General features: G+C 41.1%; 1 long non-coding RNA gene across 1 annotated transcript in view; it reads right to left on the reverse strand.

Moving 5' to 3' along the window:
* LOC129391353 (uncharacterized) overlaps positions 1-18,187 on the reverse strand; it is a 46,383-nt gene that overhangs the window by 12,244 nt on the left and 15,952 nt on the right. The window contains exon 2 of the long non-coding RNA XR_008615767.1: positions 14,359-14,502. This is a non-coding gene — a long non-coding RNA (uncharacterized lncRNA). The remainder of the gene's footprint in view (positions 1-14,358; positions 14,503-18,187) is intronic.

Below are 18,187 nucleotides of genomic sequence, written 5' to 3' on the forward strand. Positions count from 1 at the left end.
ACCAGCAGGCAGACGGGAAGCATTCTCACCCTGACAAAGAGGCAAGCAGAAGCCAAGGCTAAAAGTAGATTGCATTTCTGAGGTTCTAACATTGAAAGAACGGAAACCATATGGGAATTTATTATTCAACTAAAGCCTTCAGGTGGCTTTAAATTAAAAGGAATATTGTCAACCATATCTCTGGGCCCTTTTTTCCCTTCTCCACCCCCTCCTCCTCCTCTTTTTAAATTTTATAAGCTCTGTGATTTAGCAGTGGAAATTCCCTAAATGTAAATTAAGCATTATGTCCAACCAATAAATTCTTCTTGGCACTCAACCAGTAGTTTGGCATTAAAATCTCTCATATGACTCTTGGGAGGGTAAGATAATGTGCCTCTGTGTGTGTGTGTGTGTGTGTGTGCATGTGTATTTAAATATACACTTTGATTTTTCCTTCTCTAGAATTGTTCTCCATTATGTAAAGATATTTGTTGAGAAGAATGCATGCAGGGTCAGAGGAATGTAATCTCCTTGAATAAATGTAACTATACTGAAATGTAGGTCACACCTCTAAGACTATAAACTGGCAGCCCAGTTCTTGTGTTACAGTAACTACTATGTGTACAGATTTCCTACCACTGACACCATCACAACTGTGAATATCCTCCTCAAACATCTAGGCATTAATTCCTGCGACTCTAAAGAGATAATGACACTGCCTGCATTAGTCAGGACAGGCTGGTAGTACTGAAGGAACACACCACTCCAAATCATACTGATGTGTAATAACCTAAGCACACTTCCTGCTCACACTGTATGTCCAACCCAGGTCAGAGGGTCTTTCCATCACGGCCCCTCTGAGACCCGACTGTGCAGGTTCCCACAAAGGCAGGTGGAAGGGGATGAAAGCAAATCCCACGGTGACTCTTCAGCTTCGTCTGTGAAGTCACAGATGCAACCTCTGCTCACATTTCATGGGCAAAAGCCAGTCACATGGTCATGCCTAACCTCAAAAGAGGCCAGAAAGTGCAACTGTACTAAATGCCCCCAAAGAGGGCCACGGACACATTTGTGAGCATCCGTGAGGACCACAGGAGCCCTACAAAGGCTTAAAAGAATAATAAAATCTCCTGGAGCCCACCAAGGTTATCACTTGATACTTGAGGTAGATCCCATCTTATATTTACTTATATTCCCAGCCCCCAGGACAGGGAACTCACTGTTTACTTGAAAAAAGAAGAGCGAGACTAAACAAAGTATCATCATAGTTTTCACTCCTTTGGACCCCTAAGTTAATTTGGCAGATTAAATAAAAAGTTTCTTTCTGCTGTTAATAACAAAGAGAACAGAATAAATGACTGATGCCATGTATGTTCTTCAAGTGCTTCCTGGGTTCTCTGTAGGACAGGAAAGGGGTGCTCAGTCTCAAGTAAGCATGTTAAGACAGAAATTCACAAAGATAAATGGAAAGAATTTCCTTGCTCGTTATTTAAAGAAGACCAAGCAAATAGTTCACTCATCTACCCTTAAAGCAGATGTAAATTTTCTCCCCATGAAGCACTCAGGGACAGAGAACTCCATTTTAATACAAATATGTCTCTCTTCACTTAGTACATACACACCAGTAAAAGAATGTCTGCATAAATCTTGCTTTCCCAAGAAACAGTCCAAAAAATATGTTATCTAAGAGAGAAGCTGAAGGTCAAATGGGAAAGAATACATAGAAGAGGAACCTTATTTTCTCTAGCTCAGAAATACTTTCCTAGCATTCCTTCTCTGGTACATTAACCCTGCCCTACACCCTGAACTTCTAAATGGGGAGGAGTGAAGGAAATTTATTGGAAGGAGACTTGGGAGGCTTTTAGTAATGTTAGAATACTGCTTACTGTTTATTAGATACATGGAGAGACTTTAAAAGTTCATGCCCAACAGTATCTGTACAAGAGACCAGCCGTTCTTATTTATTCCAACAGACGTGGTTACACAGGACTCCAGGCTCAGCGTATACTCTAGCAACAATTGCAAGGGCTTTGAAGCATCTCAGATCACAGAACAAGGCCCTCATTTTATAGAGAAGGGCTGAAGACAGGTTTTTGTTTTTTTTTTTTCTAAGAACTCAGAATTCTACCTGAAAACTATCAAATTGACCACGGGGGCGGGGCGGGGAAGAAAGGTCTCGCCATAATGTAGGCTCAGCTCCTGAATTACTTTCTTTCTCCCTCTCATGCTCAAGATTTGCCAGGCACCCTCACCCCAGCCACCCTCTATCTCCATGTTCATCCTTGATGACTGACACCATCCCTTGAAACAGGACCAGATGCTGATGATCCCAGTTTAGCACAGCTGTTCAGCGGTAAAGCTGGAGTGACTTCACACACCCCCATCCTAGAGTGCCTTTGAGTACAGCCATCTCACTTGAAAAGTCTGCGAGCACTCTTCCTCTTTCTTTTTGATCAACATCAGTAAATGACTGAGCATGGTATAACTATGAGGAAGACACTCTAAAGACTACTGGCTTTTAAGTACTGAAGGGGATTACTAGCGCAAAAGCAACAATGACAGTCACAGGTGACATTTCATGGGGGTTTTCTAAGCACCAGGCTCTGTGCTAAGAGCTTTATCATCTCATTTAAACCTTAAAACAACGCTATGACCTGTGCCTAGTGATTTGCTTCTAAGAAATGCAATATGGAAAAGGCAAAAAAAAGAGTAACTTTACAATGGAGAAACCTGGCAAACATGATCTCAGCCAGGTGATCAAGGTCAAGCTCAACAGTGATAAGCCGTGTTCATAGTATATACCCTTGATTTGATGTGTTGAGAATAATGACTCACCTCTGTACTCTCTCTCAAAAACCCATACCCAGCCTAATCATGAAAAAACATTGGACAAATTCCAAATGAGGGACATTCTACAACATACTGACCGGCACTCCTCAAAACTGTCAAGATCATCAAAAACATGTCTGAGAAACTGTCATAGATCAGAGGAGTCTAAGCAGACATGATGAACAAATGTCATGTGGTATCCAGGACAAGATCCTGGTACAGAGAAAAAACATTAGGGGAAAACTAGTGAAGTCCAAATAAACTGTCTTTAGTTAATAATAAAGTACCAATGTTGGTTCCTTAGTTTTGACAAACATACCACAGTAAAGTAACATGGTAACAGTAAGGGAAACTAGGTAAAGAGAATATGAATACTCTCTTCCTATCTCTGCAACTTTTCTGTTTATCTAAAACTATTCTAAAATAAAGTTTATTTTAAAAACCCTCTGAGGTTGATGCTCTTATCTCCCCTTCTAGAGATGAGATACTATAGCTTAAATAGCTTCGCAAAGTTACAAGCTAAAAAGCAGGAGAACTTAGATATGTCTACTCACACTTCAGCACCAGTGGATAAGCCCTTGCAACATAAGCCCTTACATAAGACCTATTAAAACGATTTTATGCCAGATACATGCTGAGAAGCAAACTAAATGAATTTATTTCACTTAGATTCCTCATAATACTACACCTTTTTAAATAAAGGGGCCATAACATTACTTTCTAAATATTTGATTTTCATTTCCATCACCATCACAAATTTCAATTACTCTGTCAGTGCTACGTGATGACCACATTTAAGCAAAATTAGCTTAAGATTTTGCCAAATCTTTTTTTCCTTCCTCTTCTTCTTCTTCTATTGAAGTATACTTGCTATACAGTATAAGTTACAGGTGTACAATACAGTGATTCACCATTTTTAAAGGTTATATATTCTGTTCATAGTTATTGTCAAGTATTAGCTATATTCCCCATATTGTATAATATACCCTTGTAGCTTATGTCTGCTTTTTAATACACGCCTCCTCCAGCTCGTCGTCCTCCTCTCCCAACTCCTGGTCCCCTTCACGGCCCCTGCAGCCGCCCAGGCTGCACTCCGCCTCCAGCTCAGGGAGCCCGGCAACCCAGCAGCCGGGAGCCCCCGCCTTGGGCCAAGACGGCGCACCCTCCTCACCCACTGCGGGCAAAAGGGGGAGCGCAGGAGCAGAGGTGCGGCTGCGGCTCCCTCCACCTGGACAGCATCTGGGTTGACTGTCGTTACCGCCAGGACCTCCTCCATGCCTGGGGTAGACATCAGGCGAGGGGAAGAGAAGCAGGCGCTAGATAGCGCGGGAGTTCCGCCTGCCGGCCTGAGCGGCCAGGCCAGTGCGCAGGCACCGGAGGCCTGCAGGGCTCGCTCCCTTGTAGCTTATTTTATACCTAATAGCTTGTATTTCTTAATCCCCTACGCCTATACTGGCCCCCTCTCCCCTCGCCCCACTGGTAACCACTAGTTTGCTCTCTATATCTGCGAGTCTGCTTCTTTTACGTTACATTCACTAGTTTGTGTAATTTTTAGATTCCACATACAAGGGATAGCATACAGTATTTGCCTTTCTCTAATTTCAGAGAATGCTGCCCTCCAAGTCCATACATGTTGCTGCAAACAGCAAAAGTTAATTCTCTTTTTACGGCTGAGTAGTATTCCACTGTATATATACCACATCCTCTTTATCCATTCATCTGTCCATGGACGCTTAGGTCACTTCCATACCTTGGCAATGATAAATAACGCTGCTGTAAGCATTGGGGTGCATATATCTTTACAAATTCGCTTCTTGTTTTTTCGGATATGTACCCAGGAGTGGAACTTCTGGGTCATACAATAGTTCTATTTTTAGTTTTTTGAGAAACCTCTGTACTGTTTTCCACAAGGGTTGCACCAGTTTACATTTCCACCAACGGTGTAGGAGGGTTCCCTTGTCTCCACATCCTCGTCAACATTTGTTATTTGTGCTCTTTTTGATGACAGCCATTCTGACAGGTGTGAGAGAATATCTCTGAGATTTTGATTTGCATTTCCCTGATGGTTAGCGATTGAGTTAGCTTTCCATGTGCCTGTTGGCCATCAGCATTTCCTCTTTGGAAATGATGTCTATTCAGTCCCTCTACCCAGTTTTTAATCCAGTTGTTTGGGTTTTTTTCATATTGAGTTGTATGAGCTGTTTATATATGTTGGCTACTAACCCCTTATCAGTCATATCATTTGCAAATTTTTCTCCTCTTCAATAGGTCACCTTTCTGTTTTGTCAATGGTTTCCTTTACTGTGCCAAAGCTTATAAGTTTAATTAGATCCCATTTGTTTATTCTCTATTTCCTTTGCTTTAAGAGACGGATCCGAAAAATTATTGCTGCAATTTATGTCAAAGAGTGTTACGCGTTTGTTTTCCTCTAGGATTTTTAATCTTGACGCTCCAACATTCCATAAGAGAAAAAAGCATTAGCCGATGGATATTTCACCCTATAATGCCCTATCTTTCACCCACTCTCACTTGTTATCACCCATGTCTTCTCTTCTGATACTGGATATTTCAGTGTTGGTGAGCTCAGCCTGCTGCTGAAACAGGATGAGGGGGTTAGAAGCAAGAGTGCCCTTCGAAAGGAAATGACAACATCAACATAAGGAAAGATTAGCATACACTTTGGGTATTTTTGAGATCCTGAGAGATATAAGATCAGCTGTGGCTGCTCCAAAAACCTAAAGAGAACTAAATTGCCCTCTGAATATCAATTCTAACAGTGTTATCTACCAAACCAGTGTTTCCCACAATGTGAAGCCAGCCTCGCTGGGAAAACTCCTACATCCTTCCAGGAAGGCTCAAGCAGTCCAAGACATATTCTTTTTTTCCTTGGGATTTGCCAAAATCAGACAGTAGGATTCAACAAATATTTCTAAACACTGTACTTAATATATTGTTCCCTGTGAGAATATGTAGTGGAAGTGGTCCAGCAAGTAAGAAAACAGGCTGCCTTCTGTGTGTGAGTAGATTAGCCTGCCTAAAGACAGGATCTGTACAGTCTTGTTCTATTTACAAGTTTGTTTGTTTTAAAGCAAGTGATTCCTTAAATTATTGATTTTATCATTCTTGGCTTGTCTCAAGGATAGCTCAAACCACCCTCACCCTTTATACTTCAAACTATCCCCAAGGCAATTAGTTAAGGACATCAGATCTGTTTTAATAAGAGAAGGATAGAGAGAAAAAAGCAGAAGTGATCATGACAAATTTTCCCACAGCAGTAGAGTAACAAATGAGCCTAACTCTCCTGATTCACTGGACAATGGAAATAGAACAAAATCCAAACATTAATTTCTTCCCTTCACCAACGGGAAAGAAATGAACTAAGTTCAAGAAGCCATAAACATTCCCTCAGACACACACACACACACGCGCGCGCGCGCACACACACACACACACACACACACACAGCAACTTGGCAAATTGGTACTTGGTACTCATCCAAAACAAACCCTTCTTCAAGAATCTTTGCTATTTTTATAGTTGAACTCATGAAAAATCTTTTTCATTCTGGGAGCCCTGGGTAATTCAGTCTGGAATTCTTAAATTTCTACTCTCATACTAGTCCAAGAGGCCAAAGTGTTGAGAGGCAAGAGGAAGGTTACACTTCTAGGACCATGACAGTGAGAAAGAAACTGGGCTCAGAAGCAGCCGGCCCTTTGGGTAGACTCTCAGCGGCTCAAAGAAGCATTTTAAACCTCTCCGTGAGTCTCTACAAGTCTGCCCGAATCCTGATCCTCTTCCAGGCAGAAATCTCTAATCTAAACCTCCTACTTACATCCTCCACGGTCTCAACATTCCAGATGCACGGACACCAAATTCATCACACTAATCTCCCACCCTTCAAACACTGTCCTAACTCCCCAGAGGACACCTGCTGAACATGAAAACGAGACTGAGTTCCAAAGCCAAAACCTACAAAATAAGGAGAAGTCAGATTTTTCAAAGCAGTTGCCGATAAGCTTTTCAGTGTTCTTTAAGGTTTTCATAAATGGTGTCAAGTTTTCCCAATGATTTTCCTATCTGCGTTTGGCTCCCCAGACATCAGAGGTTGCCAACCATCCACACGGTAGGAAAAGCCTAACCACGTGAGACACTATAGAGCAGATAAAACATACGTCAAAACATGGAGCAAAAGGTCACTGTTTAGTCTTGATGTTTACATGTCCATATTAGAATTTTCGAATTGGTATTATTGACTCTGTTACTAAAGCCACACTAATCAGTTTATCAAAGATTAAGCCATTCGCCATGTGAGAAGCACAGAGCAACATGACAGAGCCTCGTACAGTACCTGGCACACCCATATCATTGAATTAATCAATCAGCAGTCTATAACATCTGCTAAACAGTCATCTAGGGGGAAAAAAAACGCTCTTTCCCTTCTTGGTCTCCACAAATATTTCTAGATAGCTTTTAGGCTTAAAATACTGTTTCCATGACTGCCCTCTGCTGTACACTTAACATGTAGGTGATTACATATGAATATCAGTAAACAGATAAGCAAAATAAAGACATTTAATTATTTCTCAAATCACCTGGAGATAATAACTTTTAAAAGTTTATGTATAATCTCCCCAACTACTACAATGCCTACCCATTCATGTATGCATGCAAACAAGGTATTTTCTTTAAGTAAGATCACAGAAAAATCTACAACATTGTTTAAATGCCTCATTTGGTATTTTACTGTACATGCCTACTATAATTTATTTGACACCCTAATACTGTTCAGATATTTATAACAAGATACATCAAAAAGTAAGTTTGTGGTTAAGTAGTCTCGTAGTAAAATCTTTTTACACACATTCGATTATACTCTTAGGACAAATCTGCCTAGAAGCTGTACTGCCAGAACTATGAATACACACGTTTTGTGACTTTTGTTTTATATATTGCAAAATAATCTCCAGATAGCATATAAAATTTTTCCCCCCAATATGAGACTTCCCTGGTGGTCCCGTGGTTAAGACTCTGTGCTGCCAGTGCCAGGGGCCTGGGTTCGATCCCTGGTTGGGAAACTAGATCCCGCGTGCTCCAACTAAGAGTCTACATGCCACAACTAAGGCCCTGTGCAACCTAAATAAATAGATAAATGTTTTTTTTTTTACAAAATTTCCCCACCAATATTTTGGGGTTTTCCCAAACCTGTAGTGACACTGGATTTTATAATTATTCTCAAACTTAGCCAGTTTTGATAGTTTAAAATAAAATGTGTCCTGACATTTTTTTTAAAATGTCACATATTTGAATATAAATAATATGCATAATATTTTGAAGCATCTCAGTAACATGTTCAAGCAGCTTTGGGGAACTAATAACTATTTATAAGGTACAACATATAATGAAGTCCTAGTGTTAAATGTTTCTTCTTTGTAAAGATGGTGCAAAACTTTTGTAGGAATTTCCGAAAGCTCAATATGTATCAGGATGGTGCAACTTAGAATGAGACATGCACCTTTTTTAAACTACCACCTTCCCTTATTGTCAGATACTAAGGAATACCTCCGATGTTCATATTCCCTCTTTATCTCATGGCCCACTTGAGTTTTGCTTTAAACTGGCACGTGTGCACGCACACACATATGCCTACACACGTGTATGCATGCATCCGTATAGATATATTTGATCTATACCAATGTATGCACACACACACACAGATACCAGACCCTTAGTCTGAGTACATCAGCTACTGAGATGCCAGTAGCTGCACCTCCTCTGTCCTCCAAGTACGACAGGCTTGTCCTGGCTCTGCAAGGAGTGGGCACAGTTCCACACAGTCATCATAACTGACATCTGTGGGCACGACGCCGAGGTACACCTCAATCACATGCGCCCGGCAGAGAATGCTCACTCACGCACCTGCTTCAACTGTGTGAGTTCAGCCTGTGGGTTTTCCTTGATTGATGTTGGTATAACTGCTTCACGGGCTCTGTGGGTGAAGGGAGGTGGGCTCTGCTCAGAGCAGTTGGTGGAGCCTCGCACCTTCCACTTGATGCTACACACGGAATAACAAGTTACAGGGGCGGGTGCGTGTGCCCGCGGGCTCACCACGCCCTCACAGACAGATCGAAAATGCACCCAACCTTAAAATAAAACAGCAAAAACCAGGAAACAAGCCAGCGAAGGAAGCATCTGTCTCTCTCACTCAGAACAAACCTCCCCCACCACAAGACTCTTACATACATACACACACACCCCCCACCCCCTCCAGCCCCCTCCATCCGACAACCATTGACTTCACTACCTCTAGGCTTTCTTAGAGACTTGTATCTTTTCTTGATTAAGTACATTTGTTTCTTGCCCAAACTGTAACAGTATTCACGGAATCATTCTGTCCCACAAAAACAGAGGAAAACAATGCCTTATTGAGCAAGCATCACAACTTTCAACGAGGTTCAATCTACCCCAACGTGGACATGGTTTACTAAATCATGTGCCATGTGGGTAGCCTTTCATCTTTTCACATCCATGTCTTATTTCCAAAACAAAGCAAACAAACATGAAGTCAGCTAGGGTCAAAACCCAGTTTTGACCCACAACCAAACCCAGCCTGCCGCGCACGTCCCGCTGTAAACAATCTGGTGAGAGCCACTGGCTTCGGTCCCCCTCACACTGTGCTGTCCTTTCAGTTTCTTCTGAGATTTGAGGCAATAACTATAACTTAGAAAAAACTGATAAGAAAAATCCAAGCCAGAAAATACCTGTATATTTTAGCAAAACCATGCAAAAAAAGAAAAATCACCAATGGGATGCCAAAACATTTCTGGCTTTTAAAACCACTCCATACACCCAGCTGGAGGGCCTGTAGCAATTCTAGCAAAAATGTCATAATTGTATTTGGTTGAACTATGTAAAACTGCCATTTTTGAACAAATGAAATACTGCCAATTTCATATGGATCAACCCAACTATTTCCTTACATTTAAACATGCCACAGTACTTTCAGGGATTTGGACAGAATGTTTAAAAAGTGCAGAGAATCTTCATTCTCCAAATCCTCTTGGATTTCGGCCACACTCTTCTCTCCTCCTCTCTTCACCTCCTTCCATCCTTCCCTGAACAGCAGTAGGTGGAGGCTGGAAGGAGAAGGGGTGCTGAGTAATCATGGAGAACCAGATCTGGTCTGGGCCCAATTTCAAGGTCCAGAGGTGGACCTACATGTCCATTCATGAAGTTTTTAAAAGTTGGGCTCTAAAAATAATGTTTTCTTCTCTCATGCCTTCTATTCAGGGACTTTCTATCCTAATAATGACTTTCACTCTTCTAAGGTAGATTTAAGACACTTGAAAACATAACTGTTTACACACACATCGCTTGAATTCTGAACTCTACAAGTGAGCTAATCACAAATCATTTTTCACCTTTTACATATATTTTCTCCCACTGGTCCCACAACTGCCTCGACATCTTCTAGCCACCCCTGCTTTCCTCTATCTAAGAAGCTCTTCACTGGAACACGGGAGTTTTCCAGATATCTTCACCAAGTACAATAAGAAATTACTGCACTGGTATCCCTTCCCATTTTGAGACAGGAGTATGCATTTAAGGGAAATATCCACATCTAAAGGAAACCCATCTTTGCAGGAAGTAGAAAAATAGGCGGAAAAACCTGTATTTCCTAACTACATATATAATAAGCAGGAAGCCCACCTAGTGTGGCAGCCAGACGTGTGCTGGAACCTTCTGATAATTGTCAAAGGTCAGGGATTAAAGAGAAAAGATGCCAAATGAGTGCAATAATGTAGGAAAAAATCCTTTGAAATTTTAAAGAATCTGTGAGAACATGCTGATACACTGCTGCCTTCAATAGCTTACAAGCCTAACAAGAACTAAATTCAACTCGAACTTTTAAGAAAATATATTAATTGATATGGTGCTCTCATTTCTGTACCTTTCCTTCCATGAAGATTACGAATATCTGCAATTCTCAGGGTTGTCATCAACCTGATTTTGAATGTAATTGGGATGGGGAGACAGAAACTTCAGGAGTTTAGACCAAAATTACAAAGTCATGACCTAGTCAAAAGAAAACCAAGGGTCTACCTAATATGAACTAAATTATGAGATTTTTCTCTCTTTAGATAATATCACCCCTAAGAACTCAGTTTCTACAGTATTATTCCCCTAGAGACACCGTAAATTCTATACTGTAAGACAAAAACAGAAATATGGGAAGCCCAGACACAAGTCCCCTGATCGTCCTGAGTAGTAGACGTGTTTATCTAATTTTATAACATAGTCAGCGTGACCCTAAACGATTGGCCTCACGTCACCTATGATCCATAGCAACTGAAAACTACAATGCTGGCTAATGTGTGTAGCACCCTACTAGGCATGTATCGATACAGAGCTCTTTTTTAAGGGTGTTGAATATCCTATCTCACTTCATGTTCTCTCCGGCAACCATGAGGTAAGGAATCTTATTTCCATTTTATACACGAAAAAACTAAGACTCAGAAAGGTAAGTAACTTAATCAAATTGACAAAACTGGCAGTGAAGCTCAAAGTCAAACTCAATTCTTCCCCATCCCAAAGCCTCTAACTGTTCTCTCCTGATCTTCTCCTGCAGATGCCCATCGAATAGTAAATGCGAGGGTGTTAGGTGAAGCCTCCCGTGAGCTGCAAAGCCCCTGCCTTGCCTACTGAAGACAGCTATGGGGCAGTGGTCACTCGGCCTCAGCTGGTATGTACCGTGGGAGACTAGAGCTCTGGGGAAGCCAGATTTTTTGGCTTCTTTGGCAAGATTAACCAGATTTTTATGTAATTAAAAACAAAAGCAAAAAAAAAAAAAAAAACCACTGGCAGCTGGTTCTTTACACACACACACACACACACACACACACACACACTCACTCCCTTGTATGGGCAAATAACATATTTGAGGGCTGGATCTGGCTCCACGAGCCACCAATTTATAACATCTGCCGTACCCCACACTGATGCCTATTTATTATATCCATCAGGAAGCCACACAATAGTCTAAGTCCAAAAGTTCCAACAGAGCCTTTATGAATTTATATTAGGGTTCTGTACACTCTGCAAATCAAAACTCCCCTTAAAACTACAAATGGTTTCACTGGACTGAAGAGAGGAACAAGCTTTAACAGAAGCATCTATCTCTCTCATGTCCCGTACCTGCAAATGAACAAGAAAATACCATCCAGCCACTAAGCAGGCAAGCCCAAGAGCAGCGACAGCAGCCCCTGGGTTCAACGAGCCTGTGCTTCGCCAGATCTACAAACCAGTGAAAATTTCAAAAAGCACCTACAAAAAGTAGATCACAAAGGCAAAAAAGCACCTGCAGGAACCACTCTCCCTATAACCTTTCTTGTCCCTCTTTCCCCTTCAAGTTTGATGATTTGGCAGTTCTGGAACTCTTCCGAGAGGAGTCAAGACTCACCCTGCCAGCCCCAGCTGTTCAAAGCTCAGCCCAATCTGTTCCATACAGTTGGCTGTATTATCACAATAATGTGGCTACAGTTCACCTTCATTTGCTGCGAAGATCATTAACTATCCCTCAGAGAGATACAGCATTAAGGACAGAGTGAGCCTGAGGCATAATAAATGGAGGTCTCTGGGTGACACAGTTCAAAAACAGGTAAGATGATGCCAGCCAGGCCACCTGACAGCTCCTATAGTCCGAGAAAAGGGAAGAAAACAGGGCAGGAGGGATGGAAAATAAGAGAAAAAGGAAAAGCGAGAACGTGCCTGGCAAACATGTATGTTCATGTGAAGAGAGAATAAAGAGGAAAAAATCGTTCTGAAATAAAGACAGCAGGACATTTAACGTTAAATCACAGTGGAGACATGACTCTACTTGTCTGGCAGCCCAAACATTCTACTACTAGAGGGAGAAGTGAGTTTGGAAGGAGACTGAGAACAGAGCAAATGAATTACCATCCTATATGGGAAGGATGCCATATCCTGGGCAATGGCAGTACTGTAGAAGACGGTGAATTCAGTGAAACCTGTCTTTAAATCGTGTATCTGACCTCCCATTCCTGAAACTGAATTAGTGTAGAGCGGGTGTGTTTCTTCATTCAGTTCACACATTCAGTTAAAGTTTCATGCGAGCCTCATTTGAATCTTGTTCACCAACCACTAAGCCAGCGCTATGAAAGCACCCAGGAACCAGGGTGTCCCCTTCAGAGGAAGTACTGCATGGTATATGAATACCCAGAAGTTCTTTAGTTGATAATGAGAACATAAGAATCAATACTTGTTCTAAGTGAGCTGCAATTGTTGTATTCATCTAAACCAAATTCCAGTCAACAATGGACAGACAATTGGTGGTGAGGTAGGAATTTTCCTGGCAGACCTTATCTGCTCAAGATGTCCTTTCTTTAGAACTACACAGGTAGTATCAATATATTTAAAGAAGCAAAAACAATAGCTCTATATTCTCCATCTTCAATATTTTCTTTACCTTCTTTGCCTTAGTAAAAATTTATCCCTAGAGCAGTGTGGTTCCCAACCAGGAGCAATTTTGTCCTCCGCGGTACTTTTCCAGTTGCATACTGGGGGAATGGAGTGCTACTGGCAGTTAGTGGGTAGAGGCTGGGGGTGCCACTGAATTCTACAATACACAGGGGAAAACCCTACAATACAGAATTATCCAGCTCAAAATGTCAATAGTGTGAACATTAATATCTCTGCCTGAGAGCTGTTTCAGGGATTCAACTCCCCTGTTGATATTTTATACATACATACATACATATATATATACACACATATATAGGAGCAGTAGAGCAGGAGTTTCTAAATGACATCTTGCTATCAATAAAATCCCTCCTCTCCACATAATAGTAACATTTAACATAAATGAAAAGGAAGGCCAGGGGCAGAAATTTAAAACTAATTTAGAATCACAGTGGAATCCTGGTAAATCCTGGTATAGCACCAAACTTTGCATAAGCCTCCAACCAGTGATTGCTATTTTTATTTACTTTTTAACATTTTAGTAATGAATTGTCAAATTGAATTCACCTAGAAGGTAGCTTCAAAACATATGGACCCAAACATAGCAAAAAAAAATGAGACTTATATTTATAAAGAGAAAAAACAGTCTTGGCCACCTCCTGTGGAAACACACATACACACACCCCACCCACAAACACACCCACACCCATACATACCCAAACCAGAAGACTCAAAACCAAACTCAAGACCCAAATCAAAAGTTCCCCTCCTGGTTTGGAACAAAAGAACCTCCCCTGAAGGTGGAAAACAGTTGGGATTTAACCCTTTTCTGAAAGAAGAGAAGCAATCTCCCAATCACACCTGGAAACAAATTCATCGTCTTTGATGTATTCATCTGTCCTCAGCCCAAGAGCTCAGCGGAGTCATCCTAACATTTACAGCTCTTGGTAAAAATTAATTCGCTCTGGGCTAATCTGGTGTAAGCTCAGGTCATATCCCCATCTTGCCAAATTAACAGAACTGCCAAGGATCCTTTCCTGTTGCTTTAGCCCTCAGACTGATGCACTTGCTCACCTGGTTGGATCTTCTTCCCGCCGATTCTCAATCACTTCCCTGGGGTCTGACGTGTGTGTGTGTGGCTACAGGAAGGTCTGACATGCTCGGGCTCTTTGGCTTTTCTGGATTCCTCTTGGCAGCCACACTTGGATTCCACAGCTCCTGGGAAGGAAAAAAAGCAAAAGGGAGGTGCAGTGTTTAACAGGGATAGAGCTATGACTTCTCAGCCCCAGAAGAACGTGTTCTGCCCTGCCAGGATGGGGAAATCGCTTTTGAAGTGGAGCCCGGGCCTCCCCAGCGCAGACCATCCAGGAGCTATTGTTCGGGTGCAGACTTCCACTCGACATCATAGAGACACAGTGACAAAGGAATTCATTCACTGACTACTGAATGCTCACCAAACACAAGGTACTGGGAGCAGGGAAAATGGACTGGGGAAAGGCATGTGTCCTCAGGGTAGGAGAAAATATTCCAAAGGAAATTTTATTTGAACAGACTTTTTTTTGCAAAATGTTCCCTCTTATGCGAATAGAATATGAATTTGATAATTTATGAAGTTGTCCATGTGTAGCTTAAAAGAAAAACATGGATCTCGTCTTGTTACCATCCTAGCCACTCCCTGGGTCTAGGCTCCAAAGCTGCTTTTGTAAACCACTGTTGACAGAATCTCTTCTCAAGGTGACAGAGACAACAGCGGGTTATTCGTCTCTCCTTTTAAAAAGGAGAAAAATTAGGGGCAGGGGGACTGGATCATTTCTACTGTAACCAGGTCAATTAAGGAAATTTTACTCGCCAATGCACTGATACCCACTGGAATGCATTTAAAAACTGAAATCCTATCTAGTTCAATCCCAGAAGCAAAACATGAAGACAACAGCAATATTCAGCAATGGACACTGAAAGTATTTTTAAGTCCGGGCAGAATCCAAGATGTTACTAAATCAGCCAGTGATGTTATGTTGAACAGAACTCTCATCCTAAAGGTAATTATATTAAAACTCCTGAAGATTTCTTTCCTTAAAGTGCTTCCCTTTGATCAAAGGAGATTTGGGTGAGAAGGAAGAATGTGTAGAAGGAGCTAGAAGACCAGGAGGAGGGGAGTGGAAAGGCTCCCCCAAACCACATCCAAATCCACGATTCAGTGGTTCATTTTGTAAAATGGCAGATCAGTCATGTACATTTTTTTACTCATAAAACTAACTCATTATCCAACACTACGTTGTTTATTAGATTTACTGAATAAATTATAAAAATTTAAATCACAAAATGAATTATATAACCTAATGTGGGGTTACTGCATGCCAAGAATGTATTTTCTCCTCCAGTGAAGTTTTCTGGAATAAGTGCAAAGTTGGTCACATAACACCTCCAAATCATCTTCAAGTTGCCCTGAATCGGAACAGTGTGAACACAGTATTCAACTGTACGTGTGTGTGTGTGTGTACATGCACACATTTATCTTTACCTTACACAATCATGGTTGGGACACCCAGCTAGTTTACTAAGCAAAGGCAGCAGTTGGAATTTTTAAAGTTTAAGTACAGCAGCCAGTGCCAGGGTAATTTTATTTATTTAAGAATATATTTTTTCTGAATAAATATGGTGGATGCTACATTTTTGTGTGTCCTCTTGGAGAATATAAATAAACTATCGATGGGTACCTGTCAATTACAATCCTCTAGTTTCTGGTATTTGTGATTTATGACAGGAAAATCATTCATTTCCCTAGGGATCATGGAGAAGTCGGCTGAATTTTATATAATGTAATTGAAGAGACAGTAAGTCAAAACATAGAAAACATCCTTCATACTTATCTTAGCCATCTGCAAAGTTTCTTATAGGCACAAACTATTTAACATCATGTCAGGCAGTTTTATGAGTTTCCCAGGAACTGCAAGTTATTTAAACAAGAGCATTTTGCTGTCCCAGTATAAAACCCCAAATCGGCAAATCTAAGGTACTCAACAGAGGAAGTCTCCCCATCGCCATGCCACGCTCATCCAGGATGGCTCACAAAAAAAAAAAGCTGAGAAAAGCAGTGATACAGACACTTCTGATGAAAAAGACATTCTAATGGCATAGCAGAAAAATAGAATTTCCTGAGAAAAATAGGAAAAAGACATTGAAACAAATGGCAGAAAACCTTACATTCCATTGTGTGATAGAGGCAGCTTGTTTTTTTTTCCCCTACTCCCTCAGTAGGATTAAAGCCTGATGTGGCAAACACCTACATCTCATTCAAATCCATCGAGCTAAACAGAACAAGTTAAAAAAAAAACAAAACAACAGCAGGAAAAGAGAAGCAGCCCAATTTTACCTAATGAATAAAGACTGGCTGGGGAGGTCCCTGAATCCTGAGTGCAGGTGGCATGTCCTTCACAGGTAAACTGAGCTGGTTACAATGCTCAGTTTTCTAGCTGTGAGATGATTATGGTGATTTTTGTCCTTTCACTGCTCCAGGCTTTTGAGCACTCCAGCCTCCAACACCCACCCTGCCCACCTTCGCCTACCCAGCCCTAACACTGTTCATAGCTTTGGCTCAAATGTCTGCTGATCATCATCGGGGAACTAACAGAACATAGTACTTCTTTGTCTGCATGATGACTGCTGAGTACAGGACAACTTCTCCCACCAGAATCCAAATGCCTTGAGGACAGATTGAGCACTTTCTCTTTTATCCCCAGAATCTAGTAGAGGGTCTGGAATACAGCAGGTGTTCAATAAACATCTGCTGAATAAGTACACCAGTGAACAAAGAAACATGTAATTATCCCAAAGACTAAAAAAGGATGGAATAAAAAGAACCTAGTTCACCTATTTCCACCCTCCAGTCATTACAATTAAAAGAATTCTAGGATATTTAAAAATAGAACGGAAAATATATTCCCAAACAGAAAAAGATAAATAATCTCATGTAAAATATAACAAGGATAGTGGACATTACAAATTACAGCTGTGAAACTCTACTCCTTTGAAACCTATGTAGGATTCCCTTTAGTTCTACCCGTTTATCTTTCCCAAGATTTGTTTTTCCATCATTGAGTGGTTCAGGCTTAAGACCAAACTGACGCAGGGACACTTATGAGCAAAGACACAAAATCTCCCCACTCTCTACAAACCTTCAGGATCCCGAGATCCCACTATAACTCCAGATGGGTGCCCAGACAGCTTTTCTTAACCGTTCCAAATGACTTAATCTTCCCCCACCCTCTAACTACAGCTTGGAGTTACATTTTACAACAACTATGCTAAAAAAGGTACACTACTTATAATTAATGAAAAAATATGATAGTCCTGCAAATAAACAAACATGAAACTATTTCCTATGTCCACTGAGGCCAAGTCAGGGCTCTCAGAGAACCACAGCCACTAACTCATCAGGCCAAAAGGTCGCACTGTAGGGTGGCTACGGAGCCAGAGGGCTTGCATTTGAATCCACGCTAGCTTTGGGACCTTGGCAAGTTAGGAATCCTATTGTGCCTCGACCTCTTCACCTATAAATGGAAAAACTAATGGTACCTACCCCACAGGAGCATTGTGCAGAGCAGAAAAGTTAACACAGATAAAGCAAACAGACACATACATGGCATACAGTAAGCATTCAATAATAGAGCTACTGCTGTACAGTCATCCTCAAATGTTCTTGTCTTTTACACGATTACTGCCGTAGAACATTCCAGAAGACAAGAAAATGCACTACCTCAGCAAGTCTCTGCTATAAAGTCACTGCCATTTTGAGCATAAGGCACAGAAAATAGTATAAAAACCTAATCCTAAAACATTATGTTCCTATAGGGCATGAAACCGTTGAAAGTTTTTTGCGGTTTTTTTGTGTTTTTTTTTTTTT

The sequence above is a fragment of the Physeter macrocephalus genome, chromosome 18 (assembly GCF_002837175.3).
Source record: "Physeter macrocephalus isolate SW-GA chromosome 18, ASM283717v5, whole genome shotgun sequence".
In the NCBI taxonomy this organism is placed as follows: Eukaryota; Metazoa; Chordata; class Mammalia; order Artiodactyla; family Physeteridae; genus Physeter; species Physeter macrocephalus.